This window comes from Dasypus novemcinctus, chromosome 15 (genome assembly GCF_030445035.2).
Source record: "Dasypus novemcinctus isolate mDasNov1 chromosome 15, mDasNov1.1.hap2, whole genome shotgun sequence".
NCBI classification, from domain to species: domain Eukaryota; kingdom Metazoa; phylum Chordata; class Mammalia; order Cingulata; family Dasypodidae; genus Dasypus; species Dasypus novemcinctus.
Window position 1 is genome coordinate 8,485,394 of NC_080687.1, and position 13,979 is coordinate 8,499,372.

A 13,979-nucleotide genomic window follows, 5' to 3' on the forward strand; every position below is an offset into this window, starting at 1 on the left:
TGGAGTGGGACAGCTACCTTCCCACTGGGTTCCACCCTACTCACTCCCACTAGACCAGGGTCCCAGCCCTTTAAAAGGGTTTCTAGAAAGAGCGGTTACCCAGACTCTCCCAGCAAGGGGGTGCAAAGGCCACCTGCCTCCACATTGGGAAAGATTTTTAAAAATTTCCCCTAAGAGGTTAAAATGGATCCTCAAGAGCCCAGACACGTGGGATACTGGGCTTTCCATATCGAGGCAGATTCTGGGGAGAGGTCCATTGCCTCATCTTCCCGTCGTCTTTCTCAGCTCCCCCTGAGAGAAATTGTGTGTTTCTTCCCCTTAGAAAAAGGGCATCAGATGCACCATCTCTGCCTTCCTTTCTTTCCTCTCTATCCCTGCTGCCTGTCTCCATTCTTCTGCCACCCACTCTCCTTAACCTTCTCCAGACACCCGTCTTGGTGCTACGGCGCGTGCTTCTCTGCAGCTCTGCCCCACAATTCCAGGCTGCCTGCTGCGCCCCTGTCCCTTTTCCGCCTTTAGCTGCAGGACAGCGTCCCCAGGCCCTTGACGTGGGCTGTCGTGCCTCGGAAGCGCCGCTGGGTGGCAGTGGTCCAGAGCAGTCCCAGCCCGGCTGCCACGTGGCTCTGGGCTGGGCTGGCGGCAGCTCGGCTTCTCCTGCGCAAACAGGGAAGGACGGGGGGCTGGATGTCACGGCGACGAGGGCCAGGCGCTGGGTACACCCGGGTACTTTCTGGGCTCGCTCTCGCCCCGCAGCTGACCTCTGCCATTGTCCTGACAAAGGAATCTCCCTTTTGGACATGTCCTGAAAAAGAACGACCATCACCCTCTGCCCTCCTTGTTCTGATTTTCACCCGCCACTGGGCTCTGAGTCATCCATAAAAAAATCCAGTGAGAAAGAGAGGCAGTCCCCACGAGCATTGGAAGCTTGCCAGACAGGACGGTAATGGCCTGTCCCCTCTAATGGCTCCGCCACTGCAGGACATTAGCCATTAGAAGGGTCTGCTTAAAGGGGTGGTGGGGGAAGGTAGGGCCATCTGCTGATGACAACAGGCCTGCGTGAGCGCGGGAAGAGCATTTAAAGAGACACTGTCCGTCCAATGGGATGAGATGACAAATAATTCATTTGTAACTGACACGGTACACTGAGAGCTTGAATTTTAATCTCCGAATTATTTCCACAGCTCACACTCTAAACGTGACGTCTCAGACTGGAGCAAATTCCAGGAACTACTTGTTTCCACCCCTCATGCTTTTTGTAAAGACATTTTCTGAGGTCTAAAAGGAATGTGTCTCGAAATGCTTCAAGATTTACGTCATGGGTTGGATTCAGTTGAAATCAAACCAAATGTTTTTATTGCAAACAGGTCAGCTCAAGACCAAACTGTGAAATACACATTTGATTTCCAAGCCTCCCAGCCTTGGCCCCATCCCCAGCACCCCCCTCCCCCCGTCCCCCCAGGAAGTACCCCCTCTCTCCCACCCCCTGCCAGCCCCTCCAGGACCTTCCTCATTTCCTCCCAGGTCTGAAAGGGAGCTGAAGAAAGCCAACTCTGCCAAGGATCACGAAACCTTAGGAGATGGAGGTGGGGCGCTGGGGGCCAGGCTCACTCAGCTCCCAAATGGCATAAGCCCCCCTGAGAGCTGAGCAGGGGCTGCCTCCCCTCTCAGCCAGACCCCAGCTCAACAAGGCAACGACTGTTTCCTTGTTTGTAGGGCTTTGTGTCTGGGAATTCTACCCCAAGTCAAAGAGCAGGAAGGCACTGAGGCTGTCTGGTGTCAAATGCGTCCTGTCATCACACAGAATCAAATGCTGGCCCACTAAACAGGAGACCTTAGAGCCACAGGGGATAACGGGGACACTTGGGAGGTGACTAAAGCAGAGCAGAAGGTGGCATAAGGCATCTTTTTTTTTTTTAAAGGTTTATTATTTATTTATTTACCCCCCCATCCCAGTTGTCTGTTTTCTGTGTCTATTTGAAGCATCGTCTTCTTTGTCTGCTTCTGTTGTTGTCAGCGGCACAGGAATCTGTTTCTTTTTATTGCGTCATCTTGTTGTGTCAGCTCTCCGTGTGTGCGGCGCCGTTCCTGGGCAGGCTGCACTTTCTTTTGCACTGGGCGGCTCTCCTTACGGGGCACACTCCTTGCGCGTGGGACTCCCCTACGCGGGGGACACCCCTGCGTGGCACGGCACTCCTTGCGCGCATCAGCACTGCGCATGGGCCAGCTCCACACGGGTCAAGGAGGTCCGGGGTTTGAATCGCGGACCTCCCATGTGGTAGGCGGATGCCCTAACCACTGGGCCAAGTCCGCTTCCCTCGTAAGGCATCTTAAGAGAGTCCCGGGCCCCGATGCTTGAAGAAGGGCGGGCTTGCCCGGGACGTGAAGTCCGATTGAGGCTCAAGTCAGACCTTAAAGAAAGAGTAGACTTAGCCAGCCAAGGGGAGGACAAGTCACCCCCGGGGGGGAAGCTTGTAAAAGCAAGATACGGAAAAGGAGAACACACAGGAGCAAAGAGAGCCACTGGGTGGTTGACGCCGGAGGGTCTGAGAAGCCAAGGAGAAGAGGCAGGAGAGGGTTGGCTCTTCAAACCTGCTGTGGCCTCCTGCAAAAACCAGGGCGCTCGACTTACCATGAGAGGAGGTGCTAGATCCTAGGGCAGGAAGGGGGAGGAAGGCGCCCCCCATCCTGCCTCCAGAATCAGGGACACAGTCCGCCTGCCTCTGAGAGGGAGCGTGGAGTTTGGAGACTGAGAGGCCATTCCGGGTACGGAGAGACCCTCAGCCCCAGCCACCCTGCCGTGCCCCCGCTGGCCGATGTCCCCAGCCCCAGCCCTCCCCACTGGAGGAACGTTCAAGAGCTCAATGGGTCCCCTGGTTTGGCAATCCGGGCATAAAACCCACCGGGGGGCAGCCCTGGGGGAGGGGCGGGCGTGTGGAGGCTGCGTGGAAGGAGAATCTCTGTCAGCCAGCGCCTCGCTTGGTTTTGCCAGCGCAAAGCTTCTGAACGCCTGCAATGAGACTGGGCCCAGAGCATGTTAAGGGGGGTGGTGACAGGCGGAAGCTGCAGTTTTACCAGGAGATCCATTGGGCAGCCACATGTTGGAAAGGCTTGACTGAGAGACTCCCGAGTATCCAGTAAGTCCTCATGCGTCCTCGGCCGCTGGGGTGGGGGTAGCCATGGGGACAGAAGGGAAGGGCAGTTTGTAGACACCTGCTGAGGGACCATTGGCTGAACTCAGTTCCTGGCCAGGCAAGGAGGGTACGGGAGATGGCCTGTCCAAGGGCAACATGGAGGCCGCCAGCCTTGGACAAGAGTGGACGATGCCTCACGGGCAAAACAGCCAAGTATGGAAAGGGAACGGCCGGAGGGAAACTCTTTTTTAGGTGAATTTTTAATTTTATCAGGTGATGGGAAGCCACAGGCCTCAACTCGGGCACCTTAAGTAAACAACTTAGTCACTCTATTTTATTCATGAGTCCAGTAACTCCATGAATACAACTACTACATTCCTAGATTTTCCCATGTTTTCTTAGTTTTCCTAAAGTCCTGGTCCAGTAAATAGTACCAACGATACTTTCCTAATGCCCTCCGCTCCTCCCAAAGTAGGAGTTTTAAATGACTGGAAGCATGATCATGTACACTCTATACAGAGCACCTGCTGAAGACCTATTTACCTTTTGGGTGAGGGAGCCGGCAGGGTGGCACACTGGCCCAAAAAGTCTTTATGGGGCAGAAATTTATATACTCAGGCAAGGAAAACAAATAAATTTAAGTTCGATAAAATGGGTTAATATCCTACAGGACAACAAAACTGTAAACGTTTGAGTTATCTTTGTAGAAATGTTCACATCTCTATAGACAAAAGTCATTTGCAACCGAGCGAGCTTCTGTAAGTTGCCATGAGACTTCACACAGCTTGGGCCGTAATCAGGTGTATCCCCTGGAGCTGTGCTCCTTCTCGGAGGGCGTCTTGCTGCCCGGGCGCCCACCACAAGCAGCGCACGCTGGTCGGCTTGCACAGCAGAACTGGTCGTGGGTTTTGTAGGCTGGCGGTCTCCCAGCAAGGCACCGCCTGGCGCTGCCCGCCTCCTCCCCCTGCAGGGGTCGTCGCCCTGTCCTCTGGTTTCCATGGACTGCTGGCTTCTACGTTTGCCAGCTTATAAGCTTATAAGGACTTGAACCGTATTGGAGTAAGGCTTGGCCACACCTCAACTGAGAATAGCATTGCCAGTGGGTTCCCACCAGAGCACGGGGGTCAGGAGTTGAACGTGTCTTCATGTCTGTTTTGGGATAGCCACAGGTGGGCCGTGCATCATTGCATCATTGGATGCAATCATTGGAAGGTCATGCAGGTCATCCTTTTGCTTTATTTCCAAGTTTGGGGTATTTTTTATACTGCCTTAAGATTTTTTTTTTAAGATTTATTTTTTATTTATTTCTCTCCCCTTCCCTGCCCCCCCCCCCCACTTGTCTGCTCTCTGTGTCCATTCACTGTGTGTTCTTCTGTGACCAGTTCTATCCTTATTAGCAGCACCAGGAATCTGGGTTTCTTTTTGTTGCGTCATCTTGTGTCAGCTTTCTGTGTGTGCGGCACCATTCCTGGGCAGGCTGCATATTTTTTGTGCTGGGCGGCTCTCCTTACGGGGTGCACTCCTTGCGCATGGGGCTCCCCTACAGGGGGGACACCCCTGCGTGGCAGGGCACTCCTTGCGCGCATCAGCACTGCGCATGGGCCAGCTCTGCATGGGTCAAGGAGGCCCAGGGTTTGAACCGCGGACCTCCCATGTGGTAGGCGGACGCCCTATCCGTTGGGCCAAATCCGCTTCCCTGCCTTAAGATTTTAGGTCTCACCTGCAGCATCATTTCCTCAGGCGAGCTGTTCTGGTTGTCCCCGACAAGGTCAAATTCCCCTATTCCTCGGCTTTCAGGGCCATGATCTCCCCTCTTGTTTCCACGTGGCCGTGGGACTGTGCGGTTCCGGCTGTGTCCTCCCCAGCTGCAGGTTCCTTGAAGCCAAGGCCATGGTCAGCTTTAGCTGGCTGTCGCATCCCAGCCAGCGGGCCGAATGCTAGGCTGGGCGAGTGCCTTCAGCCCCAGGGAACAGTCTGTGCTGCCACTAATTCACTGCTGGTGGCTGTTATTATTTTCCTCATTTATTTATTTCTATTTGCTTAATTGCACCTTTTCACATTTGACTGCCTGGCTGGAAATTCAGCTCCAGGGGGACTCTGCGCAAAGTCAAACCCTTTGCTCCTGCAGCCTGCCGGTGCTGACTCAGCCAGCAGCGCCCGCTGAGGCCTAAACGCGCTGATCAGAGTCCTGGGAAATGACGTGTGGGAGCCGCCAAGCTCGTTCTCTGTTATGCAGATGCCTTCTGCTTCGTACTGCCTGCCCTCTGCCTGGTCTTTCTTCTCCATTTCCCAGGAGGTTAGGATGACCCTATCAGCCGGAACCTGACAGTGGACCTAGCAGGGCATTTCTGGTGAACTGCAGCCCACTCTACCAGAATTCACCGGTCCTGCTTCTCTTTCTCCTTTGCTTGCTCCTTCCCATATTCAGAGTCCTCAAGGAATTCCCAGGCCTCAGCCTCTTCTCTCTAGTCCTTCCGTCCTTGTCTTCTTCTCTCCAAGCCGCCTGACAGCTCCCCAGTGGCCATCTGCAGCCCAGGCCTCTCCCTCCATCACCAGAATTACATATTGTAGTGGACAACCTCGAAGACGACCCACAATCACCCTGCTTTGTGGAACCCGTGCCCTGTGGGGTCCTCTCCCTGTGGATACGAGCTGGGCCTAGGGACTCGCTTCTAAAGATTGAAACGTGACAGGAGTGATAGGATGCCACCTCCCAGATAAGGTTACAAAGAGACTGGCTCCCATCTTGATGGCCCTCTCCCACTGCCTCAGTGGTTCACTCTGATGGAAGCCAGCAAACCCAGGGAGAGGCCCATCCGGTAAGGAAATGAGGGCAGCCACTGGTCAGCAGCAGGTGAGTAAATGGAGCCTCAAGCCCATTAGCCAGTGGGCCCTGGGGCCCTGAGCCCATCAGCCAGTGAGAACTGGGGCCCTGAGTCCCAGAGCCAGTGGGGAACCAAATCTTGTTTGGGCTCAGAAGCAGACGCTTCTCTAGGAGAACCTTCTGGCAAGACCACAGCTCCTTAACCTCAGTCTGGTGAGCCAGGTGTGAGCCACTCAGCAGATACCCAGTTCAGCCACAGCCGGAGGCCCAAACCAGAGAAACACAAGTAATCGACCTTTGTTGTTTTAAGCCACTGAGTTCTGGGGCTATTTGTTATATAATAATAACTAATACCCACATCTACATGTCCACTCTACTTGGATATCTGAAAGACATTTCAAATTTAACACTGCTCAGCCAAATCCCAATGCCTTATGCCAAGGGGGAGAGAGACTAGAACATCCTGGAGATAAAGAAGCATGGGCACAGGCAGGGCCACCCTGCTGCAGACAGAGCTGAGGGACGCCCGGGAACTTCCCAGAGGAGAATGACACGTCTGTGAGTATCAGCCGTGAGATGTCAGAGCAAGCGCCCCGAGCCAGGGGAGAGGTTTTTAGTCAATGCACTAGAAGACTGTCACAGCTCTTCTTATCATCCTGCTGCGTTACGAAGATGGGTGGAAGCAGTTAGCTTTGTGACTGTCTATACTGATGCCCTCCGATGGACACACGGGCAGCTGAGCCGAGAAAGAGGACATTGCCTGCATGACAAAAGAGCACAAAAACAGCAGAAATTTAGTACCTTGTGCACATCATCTGAACACTTTTTTAATTACCCCAAGCTCAGCCACACTGTTTAAACACTTCGTTTTTCAAGTCTTAAAACCTGGATTTTCTGTTGGTTTGTTTTTGAGGTACCGGGGCCAGGGATTGAACCCTGGACCTCATGTGTGGGAAGCCAGCACTCAACCACCGAGCCACATCGGCTCCCCTTAAACACTTTCTAAAATGAGAACTGAACTGAGCCTGGACTCCTAAGGAATATCAGCTGCTTCGTGCAAATATGAGCCATTTTGGAATTTTGTTTTCCAAGTTTCCCTTGACAAAAATGGTAAAATTTGAGTTTATCCCCAACACCCCTTCAATTCCAGGCACAGATCCGGGGCGAGTCTGGAATCTGAAAGCAGACCCCCTCCGCATACTTTATGCCTTGTAACACCTTATATTAGGATCGTGTGTGAAATAAAGTGTGTCCTTTCACATATGTTAATTCATCTGAACCTCACGGTAACCTGTGGAAAAAATGGAAAACGTCTCATTGCCATTTTACATGGAAGCCGAGGCTCAGAAAAGCCACGGTTCTGGAATTGGTCATTGATTTGCATGGAATCTGACCCCAGAGCCAGAGGTCGCTGGCTCCTCTGCAGGGGAAGCCCCGGCTTGGACTGCGTACCGGGGACGCGTCCTTGTCTGGACAACGGGTGGGCAACCCTCCCACCACCATGGAAGGCCTTCCAGAGAGAAAGCTCCCTGAGAGGAGGAGGGCCGACAGACCCTCCCGGCTCTGTGATCAGCCGGAGGCGTATTCCTGGGCCGGGCGGTGGACCCAGGTTTCTCTCCCAGGCCAGCACCTCCTGCACCGATTGCGTTGCCAACGTCTCTGTGTCCTGGGTGCCCCACACGGAATGCAGCAGCCCAGGGCCGGGCAGTCCTCGGACACCAGTGCTCATCGCGGCCTCATTCACACCAGCTGAAAGGTGGAGCACCTCAGGGTCCTCCCACAGACGATGGAGAAACAAAACGTGACCTGCCCATCCATGGACTGCTAGGCAGTCACCCAAATAAATGCAGCCCTGATGCACGCTGTAACGTGGACGAACCTTACGCTGAGCCGTGAGCCAGGGAAGACGAGTCTGTAGGATGCCACGTAAATGCCATGTCTAGAACCAGCAAATTCATAGAGACAGGAAGTAGATGAGAGGTGATGGGGCCTGGGGACAGGCGCGGTTGTTACTGCTGGGTGGGCAGAGCTTCTGCTGGAGGCGATGAAAAAGTTTTGGTAATGCATGGGAGCGAGGGTGGCACAACATTTGAATGTAATCATTACCATTGAATTGTTTTTTGTTTTGTTTTTAATTTATTTTTTATTTATTTCTCTACCCTTCTGCCTTTCCCCATTGTCCGCCCTCTGTGTCCATTTGCTGTGCTTTCTTCTGGGTCCACTTGTAGTCTTGTCAGCGGCACCGGGAATCTGTGTCTCTTTTTTGTTGCGTTGTCTTGCTGTGTCAGCTCTCTGTCTATGCGGTGCCACTCCTAGGCAGGCTGCACTTTTTTCGCTTGGGGCGGCTCTCCTTGCGGGGTGCACTCCTTACCCGTGTAGCTCTCCTACGCAGGGGACACCCCTGTGTGGCAGGGCACTCCTTGCATGCATCAGCACTGCGCATGGGCCAGCTCATCACACGGGTCAGAGGCCCTGGGTTTGAACCCTGGACCTCCCATGTGGTAGGTGGACGCTCTATCAGGTGAGCCAAATCTGCTTCCCTGAACTGTATTCTTAAAAATAGTTCAAATGGAGAACTTCATGTTATAGATACATTGCCACAATTTTTTAAAAAGAGCAAGGAGGAATTTCCCTGTTTTTTTTTGTTTTTTTTTGCTTATCTCCCTTTTTTGTTGTTGATGCGTCACCTTGCTGAGTTGGCTCTCTGTGGCATCTGCAGGCCAGGCAGCTCTCTGCAGCGTGTGGGTGAGCCTGCCTTCACAAGGAGGCCCCGGGACGCAAACCCAGGGCCCCCTTATGGTAGACGGGAGCCCACCTGATGGAGCCACAACCGCTTCCCTTTCCCTGGTTTAATCACAGCTCTGGGCCGCTTTGGGGTGCCGGGCAGCCCAGGGTCTGCTCTGGGGCCCCCGCCGGGGCTGAGGGGTGGCAGTGTCACGGGAAGCTGTGCGCTCAGCTGGCTGCCTGCACCTCCGGGAGCCCGCGGGGTCCCGAGCAGGGACAGGAAGGGGAGCGAGGATGTACACAGCTCACACTCACCCCCCATGTGTGACAGAGCTGTGAGCTCACTGTCCTGGGCCCCCTACCTCCAGTCTCTCCCCATATCTTCTAATAGTGGGGCCCCCAGCAGAATCAAGCCATGGTGCTGAGTTTGGGGTGCAGGTAGGTGCTGAGCTAGCACCCCCAGGGTGGCTGAGAAGGGAACACAGGGACAGGAGGCTCTCCGGGGAGTGCACATCCTTAGCAAGGGCCTGGCTGTGGAAGCGGAGGTTTGGGGCCACCTTCTCTTAAATGAGGGTCCCCAGAGGGGGAATGTCACCCTGGAGGGATTAATAATTGACCAGATCTTGTACCCTCTCACTGCATCGTGTTGTACGAGCACCCCAGGGAGCTCCCCTCGCCAGCCCTGGCGGCAACCCATCCTCGCAGTGCACCCCGCCGTCCCCCGCTGGGACTCTGTGAGGCTTACTCTATCCCGAGAGCCAGCCTCTGCCTGTCCTGTGGCATTTGCTGAGGCTCCAGGAATGCTCGTTTTCTACAGGAGGCTCCCCCGATGTATTGAGTGACAGGCGTTTGCAAATCACCCTTGAGATGATCGATTCTGACAACAGCTCCGCGGGGCCCAGAGCAGAAGGCAAGAATGTTCTCGCCACGGGAAGACCACCCAGGAGACATGCTCTGGCCCGCTAGCCGCCCAGAAGGGGCAGGGCAAGGCCCAGGGCGGTGGGTCCAGTGTTCCCGCCCTGCCGGCCTGGCCAACAGCTCTCCCAGGTGACAGAATCAGCTTAGGGGGCGACTGGCCCTTTGCGGTGCCTTAAAGAAGACTAGTCAAATCATCCCTCCAAGTGGAAACAGCCATCCTTGAATTCCTCCACATGCATGAATTGAGCAGAACTGCGGGCCAGCCTCCGAGACGCCAGTTCAGTGGCTAGCAAGGTCAACACACCATGCTGTGCCCGTGACAATGCCCCAAGGCAGACAGAGCGGCCAGCGGTCACGATGACATGGAGAACTCCAGCCGGGGTCCACGGTGGTGCAGAGCAGGGGCCAGATGGACCAGGCTGAACAAAAGCCACGCAAGCTCATTTTGGAGGAAAAAGCTGAGCACGCCAACAGAGCAGCAAGCCCCAAATTCCTCTGTTAGCCCTGCCAGGGCTGTGAAGGAGCCGGTTCTCTGAGAAGCAAGTGACGATAGAGCCGACACACACTCTAGCACTTCTCCTTCCAGAAACCCCTTGCTGAGCTTCTTCGGTTTCAGCTACCCTGGCGAGGCCACAGATGGAGGCGTTTTAAAGCACAGGTTTGGGAAACAGACCCAGCTCTGCCCTTAGCTGTGTGACCTTGACCCAGCTCCCTCACCTGTCTTTCCTCATCTGTGAAATGGAGACAATCATGGAACTGTTAGGAGGATTAAAATAAGGCAAGCCGATAAAACCATCCAGACTTTCGCTCCCTGGCATAGAGAATACTCAGTATGTTGAAGCAGTGATTAACCTTTAATTTATTCAAAAATTATTAGAGCACCTGCTATGACTGGCCAAAGGAGATCTAATTCCTTGCTGATGGAGAATTAGTAATGCATAATGCACCGAAATGCAGCCAGGTTTGGGGCCCTAGGACAAATACCCCCGTCCCTCTGAGCAGCCCCTGACTTCTGAAAGCCTTGTCTCTGGGCTGGCCGGAGGGGCCTCTTTGCCACGGCCTTGGCGGCCACAGGGAGCTGTCCACAAAGCTCTCCGGAGAGCCTTCCAGAGAACACTCATCTTCACACACTCCAGCCAAGGCCCATGTCTCACCCTCTGGACTAGAACTGATGTCAGCGTTTTTATTTTTCACCGTTACTGACCTTCTCACGGGACATGGCTCTTCAATTACTCTAAAGGACAGCTGCATCTCATCTCCTTCTGTGTAATGAAATTCCTGCTCTCCTTATATTTTAGATGCTGCAAAAGCATTTGCCTGATGAAAGAGGAGTGGGGAATGGAGAAGCAGAGGTAGGTACGACTCAAAATACAATTAAAGTTCTTATTTATGGATTTGCCTTTAACAGGACTTTGAGGTAGAGAAGTGATGACACACACACACAAGCATCTGGAACAGTGGGCCACAAATGGCAGCTGCAGGGCCTTTTCATGGTGTTGATTCCCTTCTCTATGCTTTGATCCAGAATCCAAAGACGTGCTCTGGGCACAGTGATAACTGCTCTTATTCTGTACAGTCCCTAAATGGTTGTGATCAGAGGACTAGAAGCCAAACATGAGTTAGGGACGTGAGGATGCTTTACTCGGTGACGGGTGCTGAGAGCTGCCCACAGGACGACCACTGCCATCCTTTTGGAGAAAGACAGTACATCCTTCTGGTGAAAGGTGCAGCCCTGGGGTCAGATTCCAAGTTCAAAGCCTGGCTCTGCCAGTTCCTAGCTGAGCGCCCTGGGCAAGTCCTTAATGTCTATCTTCGGACTCACTTTCTTCACCTATAAAGTGGGTTACTGCAGGTGTACACGTGAGTTAAATACGAAGTCTTTGGCTTATAGTAAGCACCTAACTAAATTGCTAGTGTTGCTGTTATTTTTCTTTTCTAAGTGATAAAACCCAGCTCAAACAAGCTTTAGGAAAACAGGCAATTCATTAGAAAAACAACGGGGTCTTTTAGAGAATCAAGGAATCCGGCCTTAGAAATGCAGGAGCTGGAGAGTTACCTTGACGGAGCCTGGGATGTTTTCATCACGGTCCGGCTCTTTCTCTACATGTTGGTGTTTTTCTCACCCTTGCTCGGCGTTTGTCCCGATTCCGCTGAAGCTCTCCTCCCCGTGGCCTTCGACCCACGGCCAGGCCGAGGGAGCCGCTGAGCAGGGCGGAGGGACGAGCGCGTCTGAAGGGCTCGCTGCGCTCAGAGCTGCCGCCGGGCCGCGGCTCCTGCCCTTTGCTCACGTCCCACCGGTCGGGGCAGAGCAGCGCAGGCAGGAGCACAGCCGGGAGGACGACGAGAGCCCCCGCAGGGAGGGGCGCCGCGTGTGGACGACCCTAAACCCGTCCAGCGCGGAGCCCCCGACAGAGAGGGCCGCACTGCCGGCCGCCGCGGGGAGGAGCCGCTGCCGAAAGCAAAGGGAAGGGGGACTCGTCGCGGCTTCTCAGGGCAGCTTTCTGCCGAAAGGCCGTGCCCAAACGCATCGCCTTCCGCCGGAACGTGGATGAAAGGAGGCAGGGAGGCTCAGTGGCCGAGGTGATCACCCAACGGGAGGCAGGGCAGCCGCAGCGCTCACCGCAAGATCTAGAAGAGGCAGTTGTCGGGTCACCACTAAGGCATCACTGAGGCCAGGAAAGGCCGCCCATGGGGTCAGGCCCACGAGTGGGGGCGAGAGAACGTCCTAGGGGGCCCAGGGCTGCCCCAAGAGCGTCGCTCCCAGCTCAGGACGAGGACTGGGCAGCCCCCACCGCGCTGAGCTTCCTACGGGCAGGCGAGCCCGAGGGACGGGACTCCAGCTCGGACCCAAGGGGAAACAGGAGCGAAGCCAGAGACCGCCCGGTGAACGCTCGGACGCCGCGAGCCGCGCCGGGGCCCGCCGCCCGCGGGATCTGCCTTCTCTGCCCCCTTTGCCCACATGCTGCTTCCGAGCAGTCCAAACGCCCGACACAACCGACCCAGGGGGCTGTGCCCATCACACACCCTAGAGGTAGAGAGAAGGAAAGAGGAGGAACCGGGGGCACAGAAACTCATAAAACGGAGGTCGAGCGCCCGTGAGGTGCCAAGGACCTGCTTGCCCCTGAGGAATTAATTTTTTGAGGGGCCCTGACCCAGGCCTGCCCAGACAGCAGGAACAATATTAACTTAGTTGACAAGTGTTTATTGAGTGCCTGAGATGCACGAGTCCCTCTTTAATGAGCTGAGGATGCATCAGTGGAGAAAAAGACAAAGGTGAAGTTACTTTCTAGCAGAGACTGACAGAAATGAAATAAGTATAATAGGTATGATTTTAGCAAGTTGTGTGTGCTGTGGACAAAATAAAGCAGAGAATGGGGAGTGGGGCTGAGGTGAGGGGGGCGCATCTAAAGAGCACGGGGGAAGCCGGGGTGGCTCAAGCAGTTGGACCCCCGCCTACCATATGGGAGGTCCAGGATTCAATGCCCAGGGCCTCCTGGTGAGGGCAAGCTGGCCCATACAGAGAGCTGGCCTGTGTGGCAAGCTGGCACAGCAAGACGATGCAACAAAAAGAGACATGGAGGAGAGACAATAAGAGACGCGGCAGACCAGGGAGCTGAGGTGGCGCAAGGGATCGAGCGCCTCTCCCCCACTCTGGAAGGTCCCAGGATCGGTTCCCAGTGCCGCCTAAAGGGAAGACAAGCAGACACCGAAGAACACAGCGAATGGACACAGAGAGCAGACAACGGGGGGGTGGAGGGGGGGATAAATAAATCCTTAAAAAATGAAGAACACAATCGAGGAACTCTTCCCTCAAGAGCATGTTGGTTTCCTCAGGCTGCTGTAGCCAAGTACCACAAACCAGGTGAGGCGAAACAACACGAACGTGCTGTCACGCGGTTCTGGAGAACAGACATCCAAAATCAAGGCATGGGCAGGGCTGGTTCCGTCTGGGTGCTCTGAGGGAGAATGTTCCGGGCCCTTCTCCCGCCTTCTGGTGCCACCAGCAGTCCTGGGTTCTCCTGCACTCTGCCCCATTTTCCAGCCGCCTTCATCCCCGCGTGTCCCCCCTGCACCCCCGCTCCCAGCCCCTCCCCCTGCACCCCCACTCCCAGTCCCTCCCCCTGCACCCCTGCTCCCAGCCCCTCCCCTCTCTCGGGAAGACACCGGTTTTAGGACGTGGCCCACCCTTACCCGTGACCTCTTCTGAAGGGACCGTATCGGCCTCCTGGGCTTCTCCGAAGGTCCTGGAGCAGGCAGGGAACATACCTTTATGGGGGCACAATTCAGCCCCTAGAGAGGGCGGCACTGGGGCAGGCCTGGCGTTAGAGCGGGAGTGAGCCGACGTGTGCCCCGGGAAGGGTGGCCTGGAGGGACGGGGCCGG

General features: G+C 55.0%; 1 long non-coding RNA gene across 1 annotated transcript; it reads right to left on the reverse strand.

Annotated features, from left to right (window-relative positions):
* Nucleotides 1-3,438: 3,438 nt before the first annotated feature.
* Nucleotides 3,439-12,015, reverse strand: LOC131273566 (uncharacterized). The gene is made up of 2 exons (XR_009180819.1): nucleotides 11,654-12,015; nucleotides 3,439-6,715 (listed from the first exon to the last, which is right to left on the reverse strand). It is a non-coding gene; the product is annotated as an uncharacterized lncRNA (long non-coding RNA).
* Nucleotides 12,016-13,979: the final 1,964 nt, after the last annotated feature.